The sequence below is a fragment of the Delphinapterus leucas genome, chromosome 17 (genome assembly GCF_059928025.1).
Source record: "Delphinapterus leucas isolate spDelLeu-1000000601 "Yukka" chromosome 17, BTC_Dleu_Yukka2, whole genome shotgun sequence".
Taxonomy (NCBI): Eukaryota; Metazoa; Chordata; class Mammalia; order Artiodactyla; family Monodontidae; genus Delphinapterus; species Delphinapterus leucas.
This window is the reverse complement of record NC_143145.1, coordinates 36445861-36472816: the sequence shown is the minus strand read 5'-3', so window position 1 is coordinate 36472816 and position 26956 is coordinate 36445861. Positions and strand designations below refer to the sequence as shown.

At 50.5% G+C, this 26956-nt stretch overlaps 1 long non-coding RNA gene across 1 annotated transcript; it reads right to left on the bottom strand.

Moving 5' to 3' along the window:
• Positions 1 to 26657, bottom strand: LOC149746933 (uncharacterized). Its single transcript, XR_016388366.1, has 3 exons — positions 23503 to 26657; positions 10459 to 10580; positions 1 to 9291 (listed from the first exon to the last, which is right to left on the bottom strand). It is a non-coding gene; the product is annotated as an uncharacterized LOC149746933 (long non-coding RNA).
• Between the last annotated feature and the right edge of the window lie 299 nt (positions 26658 to 26956).

Sequence of the window (26956 nt, the reverse complement as noted above, 5' to 3'; positions counted from 1 at the left end):
TGTGTGGTGTGTGGGTGTGTGTGGTGTGTGTGGTGTGTGGTGTGTGTGGTGTGTGTGTGTGTGGTGTGTGGTGTGTGTGCGGTGTGTGGTGTGTGGTGTGTGTGTGGTGTGCGGTGTGTGTGTGTGGTGTGTGGTGTGCGGTGTGGGTGTGTGTGTGTGGTGTGTGGTGTGTGTGTGTACGTGTGGTGTGTGTGTGTACGTGTGGTGTGTGTGTGTATGGTGTGTGTGGGGGTGTGTGGTGTGTGTGTGTATGGTGTGTGTGTGTATGGTGTGTGTGTGGGGTGTGTGTGTGGTGTGTGCGGTGTGTGTGGTTGTGTGTGCGGTGTGTGTGGGGTGTGTGTCTGTGTGTTGTATGTGTGTTCGGTGAGTGTGTATGTGAGTGTGTATGTGTGAGTGGATCAGAACAGGATGGCAGGAAGGCTCCTGCCAAGGTCTCTGGATGGCAGGAAAGGTGCCGAGCAGAGGACGTCAAGGGAAGGGGGAGGCGGTCTTGGGCTTTTCTGGCTCAGATGTACTGCTTCTCCTCTGAACTGGCCACATTTGGAAGCTGGACCTGCGGCCTGAACTGTTTCTGAGAGCTTCCGAGAATCCCAGCACGGTGGTCCGGAAGGTGAGGGGGAGAAGGGAGTAGGTTTGCCTTCTCACCTGCCTGACTCTTGGTTGTAACTTGTCAGCACGCTGACAGGCTTTTTGTTTTTCAAATGAAGCTTTTGTTGGATGTTTGAGTGAAGAGCACGACACACTCACAGGATCAAAACCCTACCGTGGGGGAGAAAATCAGCCTTAATTGTATCTTCCTGAAAACCAGAGAGTATAATTTCAAGCACAACAGCTAAATAGACTTCTCTTTTTAGACTGATCGAATGCATTTTATGTGCGTGTGTGTGTCTGCGTGTGTGTCTGCGTGTGTGTGAGGTGGGGCAGGGATCTACTTCTTCTTTGCCCTCTGGGGCGAGGTGTGCTCCTGGGCAGGGAGGAGCTGAGCAGTGTGGTCTCAGGATCTTCCACCCTCCGTTGGCGCCAGTCTCCATCTTCACCTCTGACCCCCGCCCCCCGGAGTGTCCAGCACTGTGCAGGGCACATCCTGGGCCCTCAGGAGGTGCTGGTGAAGGGGTAGCTCAGAAAAGGGCTGGATGAGTGAGGAATGTGTCCATATCTGGGGCCACAGCAAGTTTTGGGGGCAGCTGTGTGACTCTGGCCTGTCACCACTGAGCTTTCTGACCCCTGGGCTATATCCATCAGGGTCACCTACAAGACCTGTTGACCTTAGACCCCGCGGGGTTGAAGCTCATGTCCTTGGACCTCACTAAGTGCAGCCAGGGTCACTCCCCTCGCTTCTTTGAGATTGAGCCCCTGCCTCTCTGCCACCCTATCAACTTCCTTGACTACAATTCTTGGTGATTTCAGCATCCACAGAGTTGGGGTTTTTTTTGGCTGCCCTGCACCAGGGAAGTCCCCTCCCTTGGCTCTTTTAATAGAGCTTCTGGAACTTTGATGAGAGTTCTTAAAGAGCTAAAAAATTGGGTTTTTTCCTCGAAGCAAAATAAAAATTCAGCAAAGATCATATTTCTTCATCTGGTCCTAACAAACTCCCTTTTAGGGCCGCATCACATGGCTTGCGGGATCTTAGTTCCCCGATCAGGGATCAAACCCATGCCCCCTGCAGTGGAAGCACGGAGTCTTAACCACCGGACCGCCAGGGAAGTAACAGTGTTGGTTCTGTTAACATCCTGTCCTTTTGTTCCTTGCGCGCTCTCCTTCACGGATGCTAGACCTTCCCATTATTAAGAACTGCCTGGAAAGCCTCTGTCGCCTGTTCTTCAACCACGTGCTACCTTCTCAGCCCTGCTCATTACTTCCAGAACCCCAATTCCCACCACTCCTCAACCGGATCAGGACCTCAAATCACTGATGCTACCACCTTTGATGGGTCCCTCGCTACCCTCATCTTCTCTATTTCCTCCTTATCTAGCTGAAATTCCACTGCCACTCATGATAAAACTCCCGTGTACACATAATAGCATCCACAATCCCTCACACACATCAACTCCCCTACCCTTCTCTTGCTTTGTGGTCCTCACAAAACTGCAGCCCTGGTGGAATTCAACCTTTCGTCAGCTCCGCCCCTGTCCCACCTCCCACCTCAGCTGTCCATCCTCACAGCTGGACACGGACGAGGAGACAGATGATAAGCAGGTGGATCGGTGTTATTTTAAATCTAAGTGAGCCCTCAGTGCTTCCTGAGCCCGACCGTGTTCCCCGGTTCCTCCACGTTCCCCCACTCCTGGATGACGGCTTTTCACTTCTGTCCTCCAAGCTCCAACATCTCCATCCTCACTCCCAGGAGGTGACACTGCTTCTGATTTCACTTAGGAAATAGTGAAATTGGAAGAGAATTTTAGGAGACTCCTGTAATCATATCTTTATTCATTTACTAGAGCTGCCATAGCAAAATATCACAGACTGGGTGGTTTAATAGACATGTATTTGCTCACAGTTCTGGAGTCCAAGATCAGGCTGTCGGCAGGGTTGGTTTCTCCTGAGGCCTCCCTCCTTGTCTTGCAGGTGGCCGCCTTCTCCCTGCATCCTCACACGGCCTTTCCTCTGTGTGTGCCCATCCTGGGAGTCCCTTCCTCTTCTTAGAAGGACACCAGTCCTGTTGCGCTCGGGCCACTCATATGAGGCAGAGCCACGCCTCCGCACCAGCTCCAGCTCCGCCCAGGAAGCCTGAGCCCCTCAGTGAAGGCTTCAGGGGCAGAGCAAACCCCCTCACCCCCTGCACTAGTGCTTTATTTTACTTTTAAACAGATCTGATTTTTCAGTCACTTCCTAAATGCCAGCAAAACACAAAGAAACAATGGGATTCCCGGAAGGTCCAATTTTTTTGATCAAACGTTTCCTTCGTGTCTGGTGATGGAAGTCCTGCGATTGCCCCTTCTACCCTCGGATGCCTCTGAGACAGGCCTGGGAGGTGGCCAGTGTGTTCTCCCCGTCTCTCCACTATGCTTCAGCCTTCCTGGCTGTCAGATGCCCATGGCTTCCGCTCCGTGGTCCTGTCCAGGAAGGCCAGACCTGGCCCAAAGGGGAGAAGAGAGCTGGGGCAACACAAAAGTTTATTGATAACCACATTAGGTACAAAAGTCCGACTGAGCCCAGTGACTCAGCGCTCTTAAATTGGGGAGGGCAGTGAGTTTGGAGAAGAAAACAGTGTCCTTGGATTCTTTTACATTTTTCTAAATTTCTCCTACTTTTCCACTTCATTCTGGTGTTTGGAGAGAGAGAGTTAGGGAGAGATGATTTTATTTCATAAAGATTTTATCTCCCAAAAAAAAGATTTTATCTCCCATAATCTTAATGATGGAGGGAGTCTCAGTGTTTGTTTATTTGTTTCTGAGACCTATAAACTTGCCCTGCTCCTGACTCAAGTCACCTTGAGGCCCCCGCCCAGAAGACTAATGATCAATTAAAATGTGGAGAAGCTGCCCAAGTGACTGGCATGTGTGAAAATCAAGGGGACATCAGTTGTAAAAGGTCATTTTCTCTTGGGCCTGAGGCTGTTTCTCTTCCTTCAGGCAGCCTCAGAGAATCAATCAATTCTGCTTTTCTGAAGAGAAACAGATTCCAGATTTTTCTTATTAACTCATTCCTCATTACAATGAAGGCGTTTCTCTTCACCCAGAAAATCTTCCCAGCTGCAGCCTCAGTGTCAATATAAATTTGTTCTATACAGTTTTGTCTCCCAGGGTTAGCCTTTCTTGGTTAAATTTTTATTATTTTTCCTTTGTTTTTTCCTACTTTTATTATCATGATTCTTTTTTCTTCTTTTTCTTTTTTTTTTTTTGCGGTACGTGGGCCTCTCATTGTTGTGGCCTCTCCCGTTGCGGAGCACAGGCTCTGGACGCGCAGGCTCAGCGGTCATGGCTCACGGGCCCAGCCGCTCCGCGGCATGTGGGATCTTCCAGGACCGGGGCACGAACCCGCGTCCCCTGCATCGGCAGGCGGACTCTCAACCATTGTGCCACCAGGGAAGCCCTATCATGATTCTTTCCTCTTCTTCTTCTCTTCCTCCTCCCCCTTCTTCTTCTTCTTCTCATTATTATTTTATTCCCTCTTTTTTCCCCCTCTCTTTTCTAATCCTCTGATTTCATAGTTATAGCTCCAAATGCACGGTGGATATTAAATAAACGTTTCCTATTAATAAACGTTATGTCACTTGATCTGCAGTGACAGCTCATATTTACTGAGGCTTTACCATATGCCAGCTCTGATGCAAGCTCCTACAATGCATTATCCTGCCGAACTCTGAGAGTTACCTCTCTGTAGGAGAGCTGGGACTTAGGTTGAGGCAAGCAGGACACCTAGGGCACAAGATTTAAGGGGGTGCTCACTCTCAGAGTCCCACAAGTGCAGCATCAACACCTGAGAATCTCTCAGTGCTCCCAGCCCTGGTCATTACTATAATCTCCATCTTCATTTTAACATCTAAGGAAATGAGGCTCACAGAGGGTAGGTCAATTGCCCAACACAACAGAGCTAAAGAATGAACAGAATTTGAACACAGGTCTAGCTAACTCCAGAGCCCAAGCTCTTAAGAATTATAATGAATACGTACCCAGGACACCATCCTTAAATATGAAGAGGAAGCCAAGCATCTTCAGACATTTGAGAAAAGCTTCTAACACAATCACCAGAGATCTAACTAAGCAAAGAGACAAAGAAATGCAGAAAGTCCTAAAGCTGACATAATGCAGGAAGCAGAAGAAAACTTCAGCCAAACTGAAGTTTATATCCTTGAAGAATTAGGAGACTTTGCTTCCATGACATAAGAACAGGATAAAAAAGAAACATTCAGAGAATAAGAAAACACTTGCAGAAAGTAAGAAGTTCAGGGAATCCCCTGGTGGTCTAGTGGTTAGGACTCTACACGTCTGAGGGCGTGAGGGTGCAGGTTCAATCATCCCTGGTTGGGGAACTAAGATTCTGCAAGCCATGCAATGCAGCCAGAAAAAAAAAAAAAAAGAAGAGATTAAGAAGCTCATAAGAGAAATGAATCTCTCAATAGAAGAGTTGAATAGTAAGGTTGAAGAAGTCTCCCAGGAAATAGAATAAGGCAAAAAGATGACGAACAGGAGAGAAAAGATAAAACAGAATCAATCCAAGAAGTCCAATAACAAACTTACAGGAGTTCCAGGAAGAAAGGAGAGCAAAAAAATGGAGAGGAGGAAATTACTGAAGAACTGATGGAAGAAAATTTGGACCAAGTGCTGGGAACATTAAGTAAAAAATAGATAAGTTATTGTAAAATTTGAGAACACCAAGAATAAAGAGATTATCATAAAAACTTCTAGAGGAAAATACAAAAGATCAGAAGTTCAGATTTCTCACTGTCACCATTGGAAACTAGAAGAGAGTGGAGCAGTACTTTCAAAATTCTGAAGGAGAACAACTTCCAAATGGCCAGTTGAATGTGAGGATAAACCGAATACATTTTTCAGACAGGCAAAATCTCAACAGATTAACTTTCTCAGCAAACTACTAAAGGATGTGCTTCAGTGAAACAAGAGAATAAACCAACAAAAGGTGACCCAGGAAATATCTAGTCTAACACAGGAGAGAGGTGAAGGGAAGTCCCAGGGCAACATGGTACAGTAGGTCTAGAGAGTTCTCCATTCAGAGTGGAGCTGCAGGATGGCGGGCACTGGACCTCTGCATTCACGCCATAACAGGAATAAATGATCTGAGTTTACACTTCATGTGTTTGTCCATGTTGAGAAGAGTCTAATGAGAACTTGGAGGAATTAGTGAGAGGCACTTAAAAATCTGAGCAAATGTAACGTGGTGATTAACTCCAGGAAAAGCAAAACATTGTACGTGAGGGGAAATGTAATTATAGCAAACTCTGAGGCTTAGCTGTGAGCAATATTTAACAATATTTACCGGGACACAGCAACATAAATTCTGAGTGTTCATTAATCCAAAAGAGGTGAAATACCATACCAAAGAATGAGTATGAATGTGCTCATGTGTATAAAATGCAAAAAATGAATTTTCCTCTGCCATAGTAGGAAGTTAATACATGTCTATAATGGGAAAAAATTGAGAAATATATTATTTAAAACTATGGAGGAAAATACCAGAAAAATGTCTAAACGAGTTGAAAGTGTGCTCACCCAGAGCTCCCTCACCCCCTCCCTCACTCAGAGCTCCCTCACACCCTCCCTTAAAAAAAAAAAAAAGAAAAAGAAAGAGTGGAAAGTGCTTTCCTCTGAAAAGTAGGACTCACAGGGAATCCCTGCTTTTTATTATATGCATTGTAGTACCTTTTGATATTTAAATAAGGTATATTTGTTACCCTGAAAAAATTAATAGTAAAAGGTAATTTCATTACCAGCTATTTACTTGCCTTTTTTTTCCCTCTAAAACTAGAGGCTAGAGTGGGAAAATGTCCCTTCTCTGGGCCTTTTTGCCCTTTGAACAGAATACACTGTCTTGGTCCTTCCTCTTCTGTGTTATTACAGAACAGAGCAGCAGTTTTAATCACTCCAAACAGCACATAATCCTCAACCTGATATTTGACTTTGAAATTAATTTTACCATTATATTTGACTACACTTAGGTCATAAAGTACATTGCGAAAAGCCAGCTCATGAACCGTTTAAAAGCTGGCTACCTTTCCCACCTGCCTCCCCTCCAGGGTAAAGGTTACTGTTTCTCCGAGGGAAGGTATCAATGAGGGCAAATTTTGCCCTCATTCATGTTCCCACACCTTGCCTAGAACTGGCTGTCGAATTCAGAGGTTCAAACCCTCCAATGGCCTTTGAGTCACTAACTCAGTAACGTTTATGAAGCATCCCAGGAAGCTCAACACCATCTTAGCCCTCTGTGGGGAGAGAAAATACCAGAACCAGTCCCTGACTTGAAGGAACTTAAAATCCAGTTGAGAGAGAGGGCCATGGACGAAAAACCATCACGAACAAAGCAGAATTAAGAGAGCACCAGTGCGATGCAAGAAGATGTGAGGCTTGCATCCTGAGTAGGGGAGACCAGAGAAGGTGGGAGTGGCCAGATCGGGCTCCAGGGAGGAGGTGGAACTCTGCCGATGTGCTCAGAGTCATGTCCTGCTTCCAAACTATCCTCCTGGACCCCCTTGACCTGGCACTTCTCCCTCCTCAAAGTTAATCACGCGTTCCTCCGGGCTAACGCTGTGTTTTGTATGCGCTCTGGTGCTGCAGCCATCATGTGGCACGACAGTTTGTGACTGTGTGTTTATCCCACAAAACCGTGAGTCTACCAGCTCCTGGGCTGTGTATTCTGGCAGCCCCAGTGCCCAACTCAGCCCAAGGGCTCGAGGATGTGAGCCGAATGAGTGAGTATTGTTTCATGCGAGGAGGAAAGTGACGACTGGCAGTGGGTCTCCCCGGCCCCCACGGGCCCCCGTTTCCCACCCTGACAGGTTTGCATCTGCCTGTGGAAAAGCTGGCAGGAGAGCCAGTCAGAAAGGCAGACAGGACAGGGAACGGGAGTTCTCCCGCATCGTCTGGCGGGAGGGCTGACCTCTGGCTGTGTCTGGTACATGGAGGACTCCCACAGAATCCACACACCACCCTCCCAGGCCCTGGGGCTTCCTCCTTTCCACTCCATGTAGCCCCCAGGAGACTGAACTGTCCTCTCCTGATTTCTCAAGAACACAGAGCAAACCAGAGTACTCAGGTGGCCTTGTGGGGAGAGCAGGTGGCCGACGTCCACCGACCTCCCCAGGTCTGCAGACCTGGGGCCGCCTGAGCCCATGTTGTGAGTCACATAGGACAGCGAGAAGGGACAAAAGTGAGTGGGGCAGGTGGGGCCTGGTGGCTCCCCACCACCCTGGAGACGCCGCCAAGCAGAGCCACTCAGGCTGCCCACGGGCTTGGCAAAGCTGGCGTCAGTCTCGCCTTACGCGCCTGTGTGTCCTCTGTCGCAGTTATTTAACTTCAGCCTCTTTGCTTGTCAAAGGCCCTGATACCACCTCCTTCATGGGGCGTCCACCGGCCAGGCTGAGATCAAGCAGGAACCCGGCCCGCACGGGGCCTGGTACCCTCACCGCCCTCGATGGTTGAAGGCTCTCATCTCGTTGGTACTGCTTCCCACCCCCTCACACTGTAGAACCAGCTCTTACATGTGGGAGATGCAGAGCACAGCAGCGGCCCGAAAAATGATGGGAGTGCTAACCATGACTTGCATTTTCTATAATTCTGGTTTTCTCTTGACCCAATTAAAAAAAAAAAGGAGGCTTTTTGCTCCTTTTCCTCTTGGGCCCAGGGGTTGTGCTAGTTAGCCTGGCTGCGGGTAGATTGTGTCAGTCAGAGGGCGTGTGGGAGGGACCCTCGGAGCAGTCCCCAGGGGCAGTGCTAAGCCAAGGTCAGGGCGAGAAAGTCAGACTCCCTGGCCTCTGCTCAGTGGCCCTGTGGGGCAAGGGGCTGGTGCAGGAGGGGTGGGGAGCAGACTCGAGTGGACAGTTCCTTGCCCCCCATGCAACTTCCGGGGCCCTTCCTGACCAACCCTGGCCAGGGAACCACCTGAGACACTTTTGGAAAGTATTCATGCCCAACTCCCACCCCCTTCCCATTGGTCTAGGATGGGACCTCATCATGTCATCCAGCGGTCCCCAACCTCTTTCGGCACCAGGGACCGGTTTCATGGAAGACAGTTTTTCCATGGGCCAGGGAAGGGCAGGGTGGGGGGGGATGGTTTGGGGTTGATTCAAGCGCATTACATTTATTGTGCACTTTATTTCTCTTATTATTATATCGGCTCCACCTCAGATCATCAGGCATTAGATCCCAGAGGTTGGAGACCCCTGATGTCATCGGTATTGTTAAAAAGCTCCCCTACTGATAACAAAGTGCAGCAGAGGTTGAGACACTCCCGGCCTACTGTGACTTGGCTGCTGAGTTAACCCTTTCTTTTCTTTACTTTTTTTTTTTTCTGTGGCACGTGGGCCACAGGCTCCGGACGCACAGGCTCAGCGGCCATGGCTCACAGGCTCAGCGGCCATGGCTCACGGGCCCAGCCGCTCTGCGGCTTGTGGGATCTTCCCAGACCGGGGCACGAACCTGTGTCCCCTGCATCGGCAGGCGGACTCTCAACCACTGCGCCACCAGGGAAGCCCGTTAACCTTTTCTTGTAAAGTCATCCTTGGAGCTCGTGCTCAGGAGTCAGGTCGCCTTGGTTTGCATCCTGGCTTTGCCACTGCTGGCTCCGTGTGACCTTGGGCAGGTCAGCCAGCAGCCCTGAACATCGGTTTCTTCATCTCTGCAATGGAGAAGATAACAACAGTCCTTTCTCACAGTGTGTAGTGAGCATTAATGAGATCCAGCCTATAAAGTGAATTGACATGTCATTACTGTTAATTACTATTAATACTAATTATTATCATCACTTGGAGAAAATGCTCTTATTTTCTACCTAATCTTGCAAGTGCAGAAAGCCTTTGGATTATTCCAGGCACTCATCTAATGGATTCTGCAAATTACCATGTGGACGGTGACACCCTAGGCCATTTCTTTTCTCCCTACTCTACTTGTAAGTCCCAGGGAAATCTTCCCAGACTGTTAGTCTCCAATGGCAACAGAAATATACTTCTGTAATACATAAATGTTTCCAAAGCAGTTTTTCAGGCATCATTTCATAAACACTAGCCCGTGCCCCTGTGAACATTTCACAGCTCCTTCCCACCTTTAGCGACAGACTGAGCCAGGTCTCTGGGCACAGTGAGCATGCACAAGCCACAAAGGTGGGCAGCTGGGGCGCCAGCTCTGGCCTTGAGAAACCTAAATCTCAGACATGTGTGCGCATGCTGCCTAGTCGCTCTTGCTGACGCCTAGCAGTGCAGCAACTGGGCTTAAAAAAAGCAACTCTCGTTTCCTCTTTGGGGAAGGGTGCTGCGCCCCAGCTGCCACCTGCCCTTCCCCCAGCCCCAGCAGGCGATAACGGGGACAGCGGTGCACGGAGGACCAGGTGCAGGCTCACAGGAGCAGGGAAACCATGGAGTCACCGAGCAGTCGGGGAAGCCCAGGACTCATCCCTCTTACTGCTTCTCTTCCCAGGGGCCGTGTCCCGGGACGTCTCTACCAGGTGAGCAGACCCTGCGGCTCCCTGCTGGGACTGCTCCAGGCAAGGTCAGAGGTCACTTCCGGAGGAAGGAAGGGGTCCCTCGAAGAACTGAAACGAGGCCATGTGGCCGGCATGAGTGAGCTGAAGGGGCCAGGGAGCTGAGTGGGGTGCCCGTGGGAGCTTTCAGGCTGGGCTCAAGGACTGTCTCTACCCTCAGACAATGGGAGGCCACTGAGGGCGCTGGCAGTAGGGTGCCATGACCAGAGTTATATTGTGTGCTGGCTTCAGTTCTACTCATAACCCCTTTATTCTTTCCAAGAAAAGCTCCACCAAACACAGCAAGCAACATAGGCCAGCACTACTTACCCTGTGGCAGGCCATGTGCTGAGTGCTCTACCTGAGTCAGCTGCCTCCTCTATGGGGTCCCACCCCATGTCCAGGAGGATGCCAGGGCACTGTTTTGTCCCTGGCCCATTCCAGGTCTCTTTCTGCAATGGAGTGAGGGGTTATTTTTTATTTTAATTATAATTTTTTAATTGAAGTATAGTTGATTTACAAAATTTCAGGTATATATCAAAGTGATTCAGTTACACACACACACACACACACACACACACACATATCCTTTTTTTTTTTTAATGTTATTTTCTTCTTGACCTCTGGAAGCAAGTGGGTTTATTTTCATTTTTAATTTTATTTATTTATTTATTTATGGCTGCACTGGGTCTCTGTTGCTGCGCGCGGGCTTTCTCTAGTTGCGGTGAGCTGGGGCTACTCTTCTTGAGGTGCGGTGGCTTCTCTTGTTGCGGAGCATGGGCTCTAGGCACATGGGCTTCACTAGTTGTGGCTCGTGGGCTCTAGAGCGCAGGCTCAGTAGTTGTGGCGCATGGGCTTAGTTGCTCCGCGGCATGTGGGATCTTCCTGGACCAGGGCTCGAACCCGTGTCCCCTGCGTTGGCAGGCGGATTCTTAACCACTGCGCCACCAGGGAAGTCCCCCCACACATATTATTTTTCACATTATTTTTCATATTATTTTCCATTGAATATAGTTCCCTGTGCTCCATAGTAGGTCCTTGTTGTGGAGTGAGGGGCTCTTTTTAGCTCCCAAGGTGATGTCACATCTCACATCTGAGAATATCAAGTATTCTCAGAACCAGAAGGACACCCAACATTCACCTGGTGTGCACTCTCACCAGCTCCTTGAACTCACCCCTCTAGAAGCCACTTCTGGGAGTCAGGATGGCAACAGAAAACATCCCTCTGGGTTGCGTGCTTAGTTGTGGTGGCCACAGAGGTTTCCTAATCTTTCCCACCCCAAGTGAGCTACCCCCCAAATGGCAGACCTCCCTCCCCTTGCGGGGCCTGCGGCTGCCTGGACAGCTGACCTCAAGGGCGAGGGTGTCTACAAACGGAGGGCCTAGAGGGCCTGAGCCAGAGATGTACAAACTCGTTAATTAGTCAAGTCACCGAGTTCATTCATTCATAAAGTCCAGAAGCACCTACTTCTGAGCCCAGGTAGGAATGAGGAAAGGGCTGGTGAACGGTGTTCCCTAACTACCACCATTGGTTGAGAAACAAGTAAGCACCTGGCACTTGATAGACATGGTCCTTGTCCTACTGACAACCTATTTCACAGATGAAGAAACTGAGGCCCAGAGTGGTTATCAAATCTCGGTCACATGCCTCTTAACGTGGCTGAGCTAGGGTTTCAACCTGGCGCTGCAGAGCTCAGTGACAATATCGCCCCTTCCATAGGTGCAGAGTGGCCTGGGCCTCTCTGGTGAGCAGGACCCTGAAAAGAGGCATCGTTTCTATTGTTCATACCAGTCTGGTCTTACAGTCCAGCAGCTCAGCTCCAACTGGTTTTAGCCAGTTTAGCCAGCAGCCGATTGCTGAGCCAGCACTGGGGGGTGATGTAATGGGCGCTCAGAAGCATTCCCTTTTCTGTTTACACCCAAGTACAAACTGCACTAAGAACCTCCAAGTCCTAACGAGGCAAGTAAGACAAGCCTTGCTAGTGCCAAGTTACAGGCTATCCTGGGCCCTAAATTGTATGCAGTCACAAAAATCACTTAAATGATTTTTGACTTTCAGAACAGGATCCTGAAATGGATCCTGTAAAGTAGTGAGCTGCATGTCATTTGAGAGTATCCAGTAGATGCTGGATGTTGCCAGAGCAGTGGCAGAGGTGCTTCCTGGACATACTGGACATCCAGGTAGGGCAGACTAGATGGCATCTATAGTCTAAACAAAACTAATGTAGGAAATAGTGTGTGTGCCGCTGGGCACTTGTGTGCACATGTGCATGCATGCATGTGTGTTTTGGGTTGGGGGAAGGAAGGGGGAGCTGGGTATCCAGGAGGGTCTCCGGATGTCCCTCCCTATTATTCAACTGTTAATTTGTTATCTATTGGAGGTCTTATGCTAAAAACTGAAAAATCACTGCTAGAGGGGAATGGTGAGTTAATGAGGAATTTTGAGCAGAAAAGTGAGGCAGTAAGATTTGCATTTTAGAAATATCACTCTGCTTGCAAGGTGGAGAATGGGATTGGAAGGAAGCAAGAGTGGAGGGGCTAAGACAATTGGGGGGTGACTGCAGTATTGATGGCAGCCAAAACCAAGGCAGTGGCAAGAGAAGGGGCAGAGAGAAGGGGCATTTTGGAGGTAAAATTAGAGAGACCTGGTGGTTCCTGCAAGACGTGAGATAGAAAAGGAGGCATCTTGCACAGTTGGTTGGTTCAGGTCTGGAAGGACGGTGGTGGGGCCGCTGAGGCGGAGCACAAAAGCCAGAGCAGTTTCTAAGGGAGATGGATGAGCTGAGTACTGGGCATGTGGGTGTGACCACTCTGTGGGACATTCCAAGGATAGGTGGTAAGTTGGCAACTGTGTTTTCAAGTCCTCAATGGAAAGCTCAGGGCTTTAGGTATCAACTTGGATTTTCAGTATTGAAATGTCTTTATAAAGTTACATGAATGGATGAAGTAACCAGGGGGAAAGTATAGCTAGAAAAGGGAAAAGGGCGCAAGAATAAGGCCTGAGAAACCCTTAACGTTAAGGGGGTGGCAGAGAAACTAGAACCAACCAAAGAAATAACAAAGTGGTTGTGCATTAGTGGGCAACGGGGTTTAAGTCTGAAGCTCAAGGAAAGCACTAGGTTCAGATGTGTCAGTCATCGGCATCTAGGATGTCAGTGAAATGATGGGAGATGATGGGAGTGAGAAGAACTGTGAGCCTTGGAACACCAACTTGTTGTTCATGGGGAGGGGGAAGAGGAGAAGGCCTGGAAAAAGATGATAAAGGAGGGCTTCCCTGGTGGCGCAGTGGTTGAGAGTCCGCCTGCCAATGCAGGGGACATGGGTTTGTGCCCCGGTCCGGGAAGATCCCACATGCCACAGAGCGGCTGGGCCCTTGAGCCATGGCCGCTGAGCCTGTGCATCCGGAGCCTGTGCTCCACAACGGGAGAGGCCACAGCAGCGAGAGGCCCGCGTACAGCAAAAAAAAAAAGATGATAAAGGATCATCCAGAGAACAGGGACAGAGTAGAGTCTTAGAAGCTGGATCAGTCAGGATACTGCTGGCTACCAGTAATAGAATAGCTGACTAAAATTGACTTAGGTAATAAGAACATTAGTTCTCTCATAAGAGGTCCAGAAGTAGGCAATTCCAGGGTTGGTTCAGTGGCTCGTTAAGTCAGGCTTCTCTTTGGCTTTTCCTCACGTTTGCAAGATGGCTGCAACCACTTCAACATCAATTTTCTTTTTTCTTTTAACCAATAATGTGGCTTTTTCTTTGTGTCCCTCCTTCCCCTTTCTCAGAAAGTAAATCTTTCCTAGAAGCTCTTGCAGGTAGACTCTCCCTCAGATGCCGTTACCTAGCCCTAGCTGCAAGGAAGATGGTCGCTTGAATAACTAGTATTTCAGTCACAGTAGAAACAGATCTAACTACAGGAAGAAGGCGGGAGAAAGGCTGGCAATCAGGAGGGCGACTAACAGGGCTTTCCTCTGGAGCCAGAAAAGGTTCCAGAAGTAGAGAGTGGTAAATATTCCACTAGAGCAGTGACTCAGCGCCATGAACACAAATGATTTTACCACACAGGGTAGAGTGAGTGTTAACTAAAGCAGTAGATTGGGGAAGGAGTAGACACTGAATTACAAGTGAATTGAGGAGTGAATTCAATTATCGTGGATATCCTGGGATAAGAAAATAGAATAAATAATGTAAACCAGTGGTTCTCAGCATGGGGAGATTTTTGTCCTCCAGGGAACATTTGGCAAGGTCTGGTGACATTTTTGGTTGTCACAACTGGGGTTGTCAACAATGATCATGACTCAGGGTGGGGAGGTGTGCATCATAACTCTCACTACTGGCTTCTAGTGTCCTTTACCATCTTTCCAAACTGAAAGGAATGCATCTCTAGTGGGTAGATGCCAGAGATGCTGCTAAACATCCTACAGCTCTGTAATGGACTGAATGTTTGTGTTCCCCAGAAATTCATATGTTAAAGCCCTAACCCCAAATGTGACAGTATTCTGCCGGCAGGGGGGATGGGGCTTTGGGAAGTTGTTAGTGTTAGAAGAGGTTATGAGGGTGGGGCTCTGGTCTGACGAGATTAGTGCCCTTATAAGAAGAGTCGTCAGAGAGCTTGCTGTCCCTCTCTCCTCACACTCAGAGGAAAGGCCAGGCGACGGCATGAAGAAGAGGTGGCTGTCTGCAGGCCAGGAACAGAATCCTCACTAGAAACTCAACTGCCAGACTTTGACCTTGGTCTTGCAGCCTCCAGAACTGTGAGAAATAAATTTCTGTTTTTAAACAACCCAGTCCATAGTATTTTGTGATGGCAGCCCAAGAAAATTGAGGTAAACACACAGGATGGCCCCCACGATAAAGAATTATCTGGCCCCAAATGGCAATAGTGCTGAGGTCGACAAACCCTGGTGTGAACTATCCTTTTAAGAATTCAGGTCAAACGGGGAAGTGGCATGAAAATGCCGTGGCAAAGAAGAAGGGAGAGACAACGGCATGTTGCTGGGCTGGGGGCGCCAGTGCAGAGGAAAGGCCAGAAATTCTGAAGAGAAGGTTGACCACTGATGCAGAAGGAGCCTGGAGGGCCAGGAGGGAGAGAGGTCAAAAGGGAGAGGAGGGGGGCCTCCTGCAGCCTTAAGACTGAAGAGGAGAAAACAAAAAGGGGTGGAGGCAGGTGTGCTTCCGGGCTTGGGGCTGGACTAAAGGCCCTTCCTGCTCAGGACCATGATTGTCAGGAGCCACAGGAGGCAAGAACATCCACGGAGTGTGGGAGGGGATGACGGGGTGGGGGATGACGGGGTGGGGGGTGGGGGAGGGCCCTTCTGGAAGTGTTGTTAAGGGGAACGAAGGGAGGCCAGGCCAGGCGTGGAAAAAGCCTTGTGGAGCAGGTGAGGGCCTGCCTGAGGCCGGGCTCTGTGGTGGCCACAGTCCTCAGTATATGACTCTCCAAGCTGCCAGCACCCAGGGCCAGCCCGGGGAAGGTGCAGTGAGGGACTCACGGGCGGGGCAGAGGCTGAGTGTACAAAATGAAAAGGATCTCAGAAAGGGATGGGAAAATGGTTCCGGGGATCAGCCCTGTGGCCTAGGCCCCAGACAAGTCATTTAAACTCTCAAGACCTCAGTTTCCTCACCTGTAAAATGGGGTTAATGGTGCCATTTTTCTCTGTTGCTTCATGGGGTGGTTGTGAGGTTCAAGAGAGTTTATGAGAGAGGCTTTGTCAACTAGGACTCCTTCCCTGAACGCTAGTTATTATCACTAGTCCTTGGTGGAGTGGATGGTGACCAGGACTTTCATGGTCATCTTTGTTAAGTATCTCGTACCTTCCCTCTACTCCTGGGTGTACAGAACTGAGGATTCCTGTCCTGGTGTGACAGATGGACAAACGGAATTATCCCAGGACACACAGCGAGCCCTCAGACCTTCCCTCTCTCTCTGGTGTCAGGTCATGGCCGCATAAGGAATGCCCCTGCTGCCCCCCACGCCCACCCCGCCCAGGGCCCAGGCCTCTCTTCATCCCGTGTCTCCGGTGTGTCGTGCACACCCCTTTGATGAGCACTTGGAAGGGAGAGGGTGTCGTCATTGCCACCTGCTGCATCGTTTAATTAGAGTTTAATGAGAGCCATGGGCAGCCACGGAACGGGGAGAGAGAGAAAAGTTAGAACAAAGGGATAGGGAGCGAGAAGCAGCTGGAGACCCAAGATGGCCAAGAGTTGGAAGCAGACAAACATAGGATACAGGGAAGGGCGGGGCTTCCAGGGGCTTCGTCCTCCTGGTTTCACCACGTGCTCTCTTGCCCTTTCAGACTGGATGGAGTCCAGGTGACAGAAAGCTGGGGCCAGGCCGGGACAGAGGTGGGAGGAGGGAGGGCTGGGGACAACCGGAAAGACCCTGGGCGGTAGGATGGCAGGGCTGGGTTGGGGGGGGAGGGGGGGTCCCTGGGATACCAGAAATAGGGTCGCCAGATCGGTAACCCATTTCAGACGGAACAGCGGGCTAGTCATCGTCACTGACTTATTTTTTGGCTATAATTCGTGTGATAACAGCAATAACGTCTTCCATTTGCAGAGCACCTACTCAGTGACAGACACACTACCAACAGTAGCTTATTTAACCATTAGCCACGAGGTCGCTCTCAGTATCACCAAGGACAGATGAGGAAACTGGGCCCCCAGAGGCCACGTGACACCCCAGGCCACACAGCAGTACGAGGCATAGCCACTCGGACCCAGCTCGGAGGCTTTGGAGCCTGAGTCCCAGCCACTGCTCCACCACAGATCACAGCGGCAGCAGCGATCTCCGCAGAAAGCCCCAGCACCCCGTTCCTCCCTCCTCGCACGCTGGGATGACTTCTTCCCAGGCCATAGGCCTCACCTAGGCATCCCCGCAGCCACGGCACACGGCCAGTCACTGCCATCACTCCAATTCCTGAGGGGCTTCGGGGACTAGAGCTCAAAGGGACACATTTCAATAGCAGATTCACAAGCCCTGAAACTTAAAAGAGGATATAATTTTGAACAGGGGGTTTTCGTGTCTGTCTCTCTACAAGCCATTAACTGACTGCTTCATCCATCCATCCATCCATCATTTATTCGTCAAGAGTCACTATAGTATAATGGTCAACAGCATGGACTCGGGAGTCCATTCAGCCATGCCTGATTGAATCCTCACTTCCCATTCCTGACCTTCATGGACCTCATCTGTCTGTGTGTCAGTTTCTCTACCTGAGAAATGGGAATAGCACCTCCTCGGGTAGAGGCGAGGGTTAGTGGGTTAACTCAGAACAGTGCTTGGCCCTGGTGAATGCTAACCTGGGCCAGGAGATACCAAGTCCAGTGGGACACAGATCCTGCCCTTGACACGCTCACAGCCCGGGGAGGGCATCAGTGTGGATCTGTCCACCCCACCTGCCGGCCAGCACAGGGCAGGATAAGGCCAGATGCCCTAGGGCCTCTCCTCAGCCTCTCCAAGGGCCTTTCATCCAGAGGCAGGTGCTGCAGCCTTGGGCAGGGGCCCGGAGGGGCAGAAGGCTGCTTTTGAGCTGGGCCCACACCAGCCTTGCCGCTGGGAATTGGCTTCAACCTCCAGGTGTGCGGGCCTGTTTGAGGCCGTGCCCCAGTGTGCTCTCTGCTTTACTTCCTTCTTCCCTGAGTACAGACTGGGGAGGGAGGAGAGGCTTTTAGGATGCCAGGGGCTGGCTCTAACAAGAGTCCATCTCCCTAGGGCGGCTGGTTGATGAAGAAAGAGTCCCAGTGCTCAGAATGCTGACCCCAGACACCTTACAGCAGAAGGTAGAGCCCAATAAGGGAAGTCACAGCCAAAAGTAGGGCACTGGCCTGGGCTTTGTCACCTGCTAAAGACATCCACTGCCCCCAGTGCTTTGTGATCCGGATCCTGGCGGCTTCTCCAACAAGACGGCAGCCTCTGATCTCTTGCTTTTGCTGGAGCTCAGGCAGAACAAGGCTGGAGTCTCATTTGTCTGTCTGAGATGGAGGCTTTCAGAGCCAGGCAGCTTGGAGAAATGAGGTGACAAAAAAGAAGCCGGCCAGCAATTAGGTAATGCCAGCCTGCCTGCCAGGCAGCCCCGCACAGAGCCTGCCCCCAGAGTCCACCAGGAGCCCAGGCGAGAGTGGACACGTGGATTCCGGGGCTGGAGGCACACAGCCGTGCATTAGAAGAATGGCCAGGACGTGTGAAGGCCAGAGGGGCCCTGGGAAGTGGCCAGTGGCCTAGCATCTCTGAGCCCCACCTGTGTAATGGGGTGGAGACTGCTTCTCTCACTGGGAGGCAGGGCCCTAACCTAATCCTCCTGCGATCACAGGTGCAGGGACAGGTGGTCTGTAACTACAGGTTCCTTCCTTCTCTAGTGGGACTTCAGGACAGAGCTTCACGCAGAGGAACCAGCGCTGGGCGAGCAGTCCCTGAGCACGGAGCTTGGTTGTAAGGACGTTCTAGGGCACCCCTGCAGCTGGCCCTGGGGGGGAGCTGAGGCGCTGTGCTCTGAGCCACACAGGGCCCCGTTTGCAGGCTGCCAGGCCCTCCAGAGATGGCAAAGGCTTCTCCCACACAACTGCCTCTTCTTCACCTTGGTTCCCTCTCAGCTTCTCCATCGTGGACAAACAAAATTCTCTGCTTATTCATTTCTCTGAGTTTTCTCCCAGGCTAGTCCTTCTTTTAAAAAAAATCTTTGGGGCTTCCCTGGTGGCACAGTGGTTGAGAGTCCGCCTGCCGATGCAGGGGACATGGGTTCATGCCCCGGTCCGGGAGGATCCCACATGCTGTGGAGTGGCTGGGCCCGTGGGCCATGACCGCTGAGCCTGCGCGTCCAGAGCCTGTGCTCCGCGACAGGAGAGGACGCAGCAGTGAGAGGCCCGCGTACCGCAAAAAAAAAAAAAATTTAAAAAAAAAAATCTTTACTCAAAGCCTCATTCTTCCTTCTGCAAAATTCACTGCAACACTTCCTCCTTGGGTGAGCCTTGGAAGCCAAACAAGTCCCAGGGTCTCTTCTCTAAATATCTGAATCTTTCTCTCTTTAACCAGGTACTTATTTTGGTGTTAGTTTTTTGTTTTTTTAAGTATATGTGGGCCTGCATTTCTATGTGGGGAGTGGGAAAAGCCCAGAAGTTCTTTGGTCCTGGCTTCACTATTTACTAGCTGTGTGACTGTAGGCAAGTCACTTAACCTATCTGAACCTCAATTCCCTCATCAAATAATAGTTTCTACAAGTGTTTCCCTCACATATTGTCTCATCAGCTCTTCAGAATAGCCTCATAACAAAGGAATTATAAGAAAGTCCTACTTTACAAATGAAGAAACAAAGACTTTGAGAAGTTAAGTTCCCTTAACTGTGTCTCTGGGACACAAAGCTAGTGACAGAACCTTGACTCTGAACCCCCCATTCTTTCTATGAGATCGGAGAAGATAAGGATCTCTTTCTGGTTTACTTCCCAAAGTTGTCACGGAAGTCAAAGGACACCGTCCATTCGTTCATCTAATAGACATTTGCTGGGTGCCATGGTGTGCCAGCCTTGGTCTCATGGAGTGAAGGGCTCCATAAGCGGTAAGGAGCTGGGCAGATGCCAGTGAGGATGGGGCACCACCCCCCTAGGGGAGCCTGCTGAGCGGTCTCACAGAGGAGCCCACCCCTAGCGTGGCGCCTGGCACAGGGCTCCCCTTAGCCCTTGACGAACAATTCCCTTCCCTTTCCAGCCCAGGCTGTCTTGCACTTCAGCCTCACAACACCCTGTTTGGGAGGTACCACGAGCCCCATTTCACAGATGCAGGCAATGTGGATCCCAGGGATGGTGGAGCTCAGGCCTGGCTGCATGTGGAATCTACAGAAGCCAATGCCCAGGCCGAATCCCAGGCAATGAAATGAGGAACTCAGGACTGGGGCCCGGGTGTCAGTGCTTTTTCCAAAGCTGTGGAGCCATTCCAAGTGCAGCAAGGAAGAGACCGATGGTCTTGGTGGCTGGGTGCCTGCAGTGGGTGCTGATGGACCGGGAGCTGATTAGTTTCTGTTTATTTACATCTCCTCCAGAGGAAGTGAAACCCAGGTCAGTTCTCCCTCTTAATGGCAGCACTGCCCCGGAGGCTGGAGGGACCTTGGAAATGGGCAGGGAAAGGCTTGGAGAGGCGACGGGAGTTGGAGACTGGCAGGTCCATCTCCATGCTTGGCCTAAGTCTGGGCCTGGAGAATTAAACGAAGGGCAACAGTCTGCTCTGGGCACATGCAGCCTCCCAGCTTGCTGGGTGCAGCTGCTTCCTTAATAGGCTGGGGGCAGTTGTCACCCTCTGTCCTTGGAGGGAGGTTTGAGAAGCAAGGCTGCCAAGAGGCAGCCAGAGCAACAGCTTCCCTGGGTATCCGTGGGCCAGGAGCAGTGTTACCCTAGGATGGAGCTTGGCTCGGTGCCTGGAGCATGGTAGGAACTCAGTCAGTCCTTGCCTTGAAATGGTATCCTTTGTGCGTTTCTTCCCTTTTCACTGCACCCCGTGCCCCAGCTCTTTGTGCAAGACTTCTCCCCATGTCTGTTAGAGGCATCCTTGCTGCCTCAGGAAGTTCAGGGTTTTTATTTGAGAAGCATCTTAGTGAGCTTGGGCTGCCATAATAAAATACCACAGACCACCGTGCAGCTTAAACAACAGGAATCTATTTTCTTGCAGTTCTGCAGGCTTGAAGCTCAAGATCAAGGTGCCAGCAGGGCTGGTGTCTGTTGAGAGTCTTTCCTGGCTTGCAGATGGCACCTTCTCACTGTGTCCTCACATGGCAGAGAGAGAGAGAGTAAGTAAGCTCTCTGGTCTCTTCTTATAAGGAAGCTAATTCATGACAGGGGGACCTTATAACCTCATCTAAACCTGACTACCTTTCAAAGGTCCCATCTCCATACCATCATGTTGAGGGGACACAGTTCAGTCCATAGCATTCCATCTCTGTCGCCCCCCAGATTCATGCCCTTCTCACATGCAAAATATATTCATTCCATCCTAAATCCCAACAGTCTTAACTCTAACCAGCATCAGCTCCAAAGTCCAAAGTGTCATCTCAGTATCATCTAAATCAGATATTGGCGAGACCTGAGATACAAGTGATCCTGAGGCAAATTCCTCTCCAGCTGCAAACCTGTGAAACAAGTTTCATGCATCCGGAATACATGGTGGGACAGGCATAGGATAGGCATTCTCATTCCAAAAGGGAGAAACAGGAAAGAAGGAAGGGGTGATGGGTCCCGAGCAAGTGCAAAACCTAGCAAGGCAAATTCCATTAGATCTTAAGGCTCAAGAGTAATCCTCTTTGGTTCAATGCTCTGCCTTTCCAGACTCACTAGGACAGTGGTTCTGCCTCTGCAGCTCTGTCAAGTGGAAGTAGGGGTCTTTCTCAAGGCTTTCTGGCCTGTTAAACCCCAGGTGGTGGCCTGATAATCTCCGAATTGCCTTCAAGGTCCTTCTTCCCCTTCCTTGAATAACAGTGTAAGTTTGTAACCAAAAAGCTCTGTGGTCTGGTTTTGTGGAACTCAAGAAGTCTGACCATCTACTCTCCTGTCTCGCTTTCTTGGTCCCCTTTAGTTCAAACCAGCAGCATCTCTGCTAGTATAACCCCATCTCCTGACTCCTCCTGCCACTAAGGATGGAGATGGGGACACCTTGGTACCCAGCCTCCCTGAGCTTCGGTTTCCTCATTTGTAAAGTGGGGATTACACAGACTAACGCTTGCAAACCTCTTCTTACAATATCTGACGGTAGTAAGTGTAAAATAAATATTTACAACTACATTTTTCAGATAAAGAAACTGAGGCACAAAGAGGTAAGAACTTGCCCAAGGTCACCGGCCAGTAAGTGGAAAAGCTGAGATTTAAGCCAAGGCCATCTGTCTTCAGAGTTATGAGACCTCACCTCAAACAAATTGTTCAAAATATAATATGCACTCATGTTTTTCATTAGGAGCAGTTAACAGGATAATATGACATTGGCCAAGCAAGGGGACAAATTTGTTCTTAAACCTAATTTCCAGTGAATTTTTTCTCTATCCTCTTTTGATAGACTGGCATCCTTTAAAGTAGAGATTATATAAAAATCCATTCGAGTTGACATTAGTCATAACCGACTCTTCTGGGGGCTCAAGCTCATTAGTGGTGGATAGGCTTAAGCTACAGTGCATATAACCCAGATCCACATACCATGCTGGAAGGGCATTCTGCGAAAATCAAGTAGTGTGGAAATGCCATCTGATGCTGCTTATTTCGGGATGTACTCAATACCACCAAAGTAGAAAGCCTTTAGAAGCTTCCTAAGGATGGCTGCAATTCAAGTTTGGCCTGCGCTCATAAATTAAACACAGGCATGGGGACCTGGTGACCCTGGCTTGGCTCCCACTTCTTTTTTTTTTTTTTTGGAAAGGGCATGGAAACTGCTCCATCTCCAGGTGACACTATTGGCTCCCACTTCTGCCAGCTTCTAGTTGTGCCCCCTTGCAAACTCAACTTATGATCATTCAGCCGCACTCACTTGTGGTTAATACATCTATGTTCAGGGAAACTTCCTCAAAATCAGTGACACTCAAAGGGAGGTCTGCCAAGCATCTGCCGAGAAAACATCAGGGCCCTTGTTAAAATGCAGATACCAGGGCTTTACCCGGTTCTGTTGAATTTCATGCTCTAGGAACAAGGCGAGGGAATGTGCATTTCTGACAAATCCTCCAGGTAACCCCAAGCCCGCCCTCTCAACCCGTATGGTATACCTCAGGCAGGTGTGGGGACATGGGACAGCTCTAGAGGAACCTTCCTGGACCATGTCACTGCAAGTCTGTCGCGGAGCTTTGCCTCAAGCCTCAAAATCATGATCCCTTTGGAGGTGACATGGGGGTGGCGGACGGACGGTGGTTCCTGCTCAGGGCTGTGCGAGTGCTGGGGTGACCTCAATTATGGGTTACGAGTAGTGAGCTTTGTAGAACAGAAGCCACCGCTCCCTGGCTTTTGTCTCTTTGGCTTCCTCAAGAGACACGCCAGGTTCAGGAAAGGGACGCACTCTTCCGCCTGGGGCCATGTGGCCACGCACCCAGCAGTCGGCCGTGACTCAGCTCCTGCAGCTCGCGCCGAGGCCTGGGGCGGGGCCGGACGATCAACAAAGAAGCGTCCGAACGCACCCTCCCGGGGCCGCCCTCACCTGCCCAGCCGGCCGGCCCCGCCCCTCCCGGAGGCGGCCCTGGGGATGGTCGATGCGGGGCAGACGGGGCCCGGGGCGGAGGTGCGGCTCTAGGGCCGCCCCCGCCCTCTGAGTCACCCCTTCCCGCCCGAGCCGAGCCCGGCGCCTCCCCGCCCCCCTCCCTCTGCGCCTGCGCGCTGCGCTAGTTCGCCCGGCGGGGCTCCTGGCGCCGGCGGGACCCGAAGACTCACCCGCGCTTCCCTCTCGGCACCCGGACCAACGGGGTTCCTTCCTGAGAACAAGCCTGCTATCCCGCGTCCCTCCGCAGCCGGTGTCTGTCCAACCGCGCGCACCAGCGGGCAGGAAACCTCGACGGTCACTGTCCTGTCACTGGGTCTTCCGCGGCCTCCCTGTTGCTGTTCCCACTCCCCTTGCCATGCCTGGAAAAGCATGGCAAGTCGCTAGTGGCACCGACCCTCCACAGCCGTCAGCTTTCCCCTTTCTCCTGTCAGCGGTTCTCAAAGGTTGCTGCCCATTGAATCACCTGGGGAGCTTTTAAAAAACTGGCCAATTAAATCAGAGCCACGGTGAAGTAAGTCAGAAAGAGAAAAACAAATATCGTATATTAACGCATGGATGTGGAACCTAGAAAAACGGTACAGATGAACCGGTTTGCGGGGCAGAAATAGAGACACAGATGTAGAGAACAAACGTATGGACACCAAGGGGGGAAAGTGGGGCTGGTGGTGATGAATTGGGAGATTGGGATTGACATATAACCTAATATGTATAAAATGGATAACTAATAAGAACCTGCTGTATAAAAAAAATAAAGTTCAAAAAAAAAGAAAACACACACACAAAATCAGAACCACGGTTGTTGGACTCGGGCATCAGCATTTTGCTAAGCTCCTCAGGTGATTCCAGGGTTCAGCCTGGGCTGCGAACCACGGACAAGAGGTGGGCTTTCCAAAATTTCATAGGCATTGAAATCACCTGGAGTCTTGTTAAAATGCAGATTCCCTCTCAGTAGGTCTGGGGAGGGGCCTGAGAGACTGCATTTCTAATAAGCTCACAGGTGATGCTGAGTCTGCTGGTCTGAGGGCCACATCTGGAGCTGCATGACATTAAATGCTCCTCATTCCTTTACCTTTTCTCTTGTGTAGTGACAGAGGAGATATGGGCTTTGGAGCAGATGGACAGGGGTTTGAATCCCACCTCTGCCACTTCCTAGCTTGGTGAAACTGGACTCTGGTTCTGGTGTGTAAAATGGGGGCTTGATACTTTACCTTGCAAATTTCTGGTGAGGATGACGTGAGATGATGTATGGAAGGCACCTAGCATTCAGTGAGTGTTCAGTGAAGACCAGCTGTATTAGGGTGGCTTAGCTCTCCAGTGGCCCTCATGGCTAATTCAGCCAAGGAATAACAGAAGCAGAGAAGGAGTCTTCCAGGTTCCCTCTTCCCTGCTCTCCTCCCTTCTAGGAGGACTGGGTTGGATGCCAAAACACACCACTGCAGGGGGCAGGGGGCAGAAAGGAAGGGGGTAGGGGCCGGGTTGTGGGAGCTGGAGGGATGCGAGGTGGCAAGGAGGGTCCGCATGAGAGCCTTTCATGCTGGTGGTGGACTCCACCCTTGATCTGGCTCTCCTGAGACTTTGGCCAGAATGTGTCTCATTTGATGGCCCAGTGAAGGGGTTGGAAGTCAGAGCCTCTGCGTTAAAGCTCACTGCCTTGCTTGAGGCCAGTGGTGGGGATGACGTGCAGTGAGACTGTGCACGTAGTGAGATATATGAATGCCCCGTTAGGCTCTGCCCAAATGCAAGGCACATTTAGGATCTTCTTAATGCACAAGACTGTAAGACTGCACTTTCTTTTAAGCCATAGGTTCCAATGTTCCTCCAATGGGTAGCTCAGTGGGCAGGATTTTTTAAAGCAAGCTTTCTTCTATACAGAGCCCATAGGCTCTGATAGCAAGGAACCTGCAACTGAGCCGTGGAGCTCTGGTCCTCGGGCTGCCCCCTCTGGGCTCCTGCAGTCTGCTCTGAACACTGCTGGTCCTGTGTGCCTGCGCTGTTGTATAATCATCGTTCCGTGTCCTTCTCCTCCCCTGAACAGTCAGCTTTGTGAAGGCAAGGACTGTGTCCTCGTCTACCTTGAGTTCCCATCACCCAGCAAAATGCCTGACACCTAATGGGTGCTTACTAAGCACTCACTATCAACACAAGAATAACCGGGCGGCAGGTACTCACGCCTTTGTTTCATCTTGGGCCTCAGCTTTTTCATGCGTGAAACGGGCTTCGAGCTAAATTTGATCTCTCAGGCTCCCCCTGGCTCTAACAGTTGATGAGTTTGCATTGTTCTTCATGGGGTTGTAATCCACTTTATTTTTCCTTCCCAGGTACACATTCCTACACTTGACCTTGATTTTGTGTTTGATCCTTCCTCAGCCCATTTGTATGATGGGCTTTATAAATGCCGTGCTAGTTAAGGCCTGAAATGCCTTTCTTTTCTCACCAGCTTCTTCATGCCTAGGCCATCTATCTGGTTTTTGTTAGAGGCACATTGGGCTGATCATTTTAGGCGGATGGAGCTAGTTTTCTCTTCCATGCTCACCTTGGCAGCTTCTGCAACATCCTTGGGCACATCCCTTCTGGGTCCCCGGTGGAGCCAGCACCCCCTGCCCTCTTTCTTTTGCCCAGGGTTTGCTCATGGCAGAGAGAATGTGCAGACTGCCCAGACCAAGGGAGGTGCCGTCCCCTCCTCCTAGCGTGTGATGCATGGCACTGGACCCAACTGGTCACACAGCTTCCCAAAATGTCATCACCCACAGGAATAAATGTGTGACAGCCCCCAACTCCTCTAAAATACCTCTCACATTTACCTGTTAGGGCTTAAAGAGTCCAAATAGAATGTATTTTCGGGGGGAGGGGTAGGGGTGGTCTTTTCCTCTCCAGGAAAGCTGCCACAGTAGGATATTCTGTAATATTGGCCTAACCCTTGGATATCTGCCACTAACAAGTCACCATGTATGGTGCTGTCTGCAAAGATGGCCATGCACTGGCTGCCCCTGTTGGAACACGTGCTGCTCCTCTCATCAGAAGGTATGGTCTGGGCTTCCCTGGTGGCGCAGTGGTTGAGGGTCCGCCTGCCAATGCAGGGGACGCGGGTTCGTGCCCCGGTCCGCGAGGATCCCGCGTGCCGTGGAGTGGCTGGGCCCGTGAGCCATGGCCGCTGGGCCTGCGCGTCCGGAGCCTGTGCTCCGCGGCAGGAGGGGCCGCAGCGGTGAGGGGCCCGCGTACCGCAAAAAAAAAAAAAAAAAAAAAAAGGTATGGTCTGTTTCTCTCTCTCCCCCCTTTTTTTTTTAATTTGTTTAAGTTTTAATTTTGAAATAAATTCAGATGTACAAAAGAGGCAAAAATATTACAAAGAATTTCCATATATCCTTTATCCAGTTTCTTCAAAGTTTATACAACCAATTATCAACACTTGGAAATTAAATTAATACAGTACTAATGTTCCCCTCCCCTTGAATCAGGGGCCTTAAGACTGGCTTGGACCAATAGAAGGAGACAGAGGGGGCGCTGTTCCAGTACTGGGCTGAGTTCGTTTGTTTTCTTGCCATCCTGAGCCACAATGTCAAGTCCAGGCTGTCCTGCTGGTCAGAAAGCCAGCTGCCAACCTCGAGGCCCCAACTGTGTGAGAGA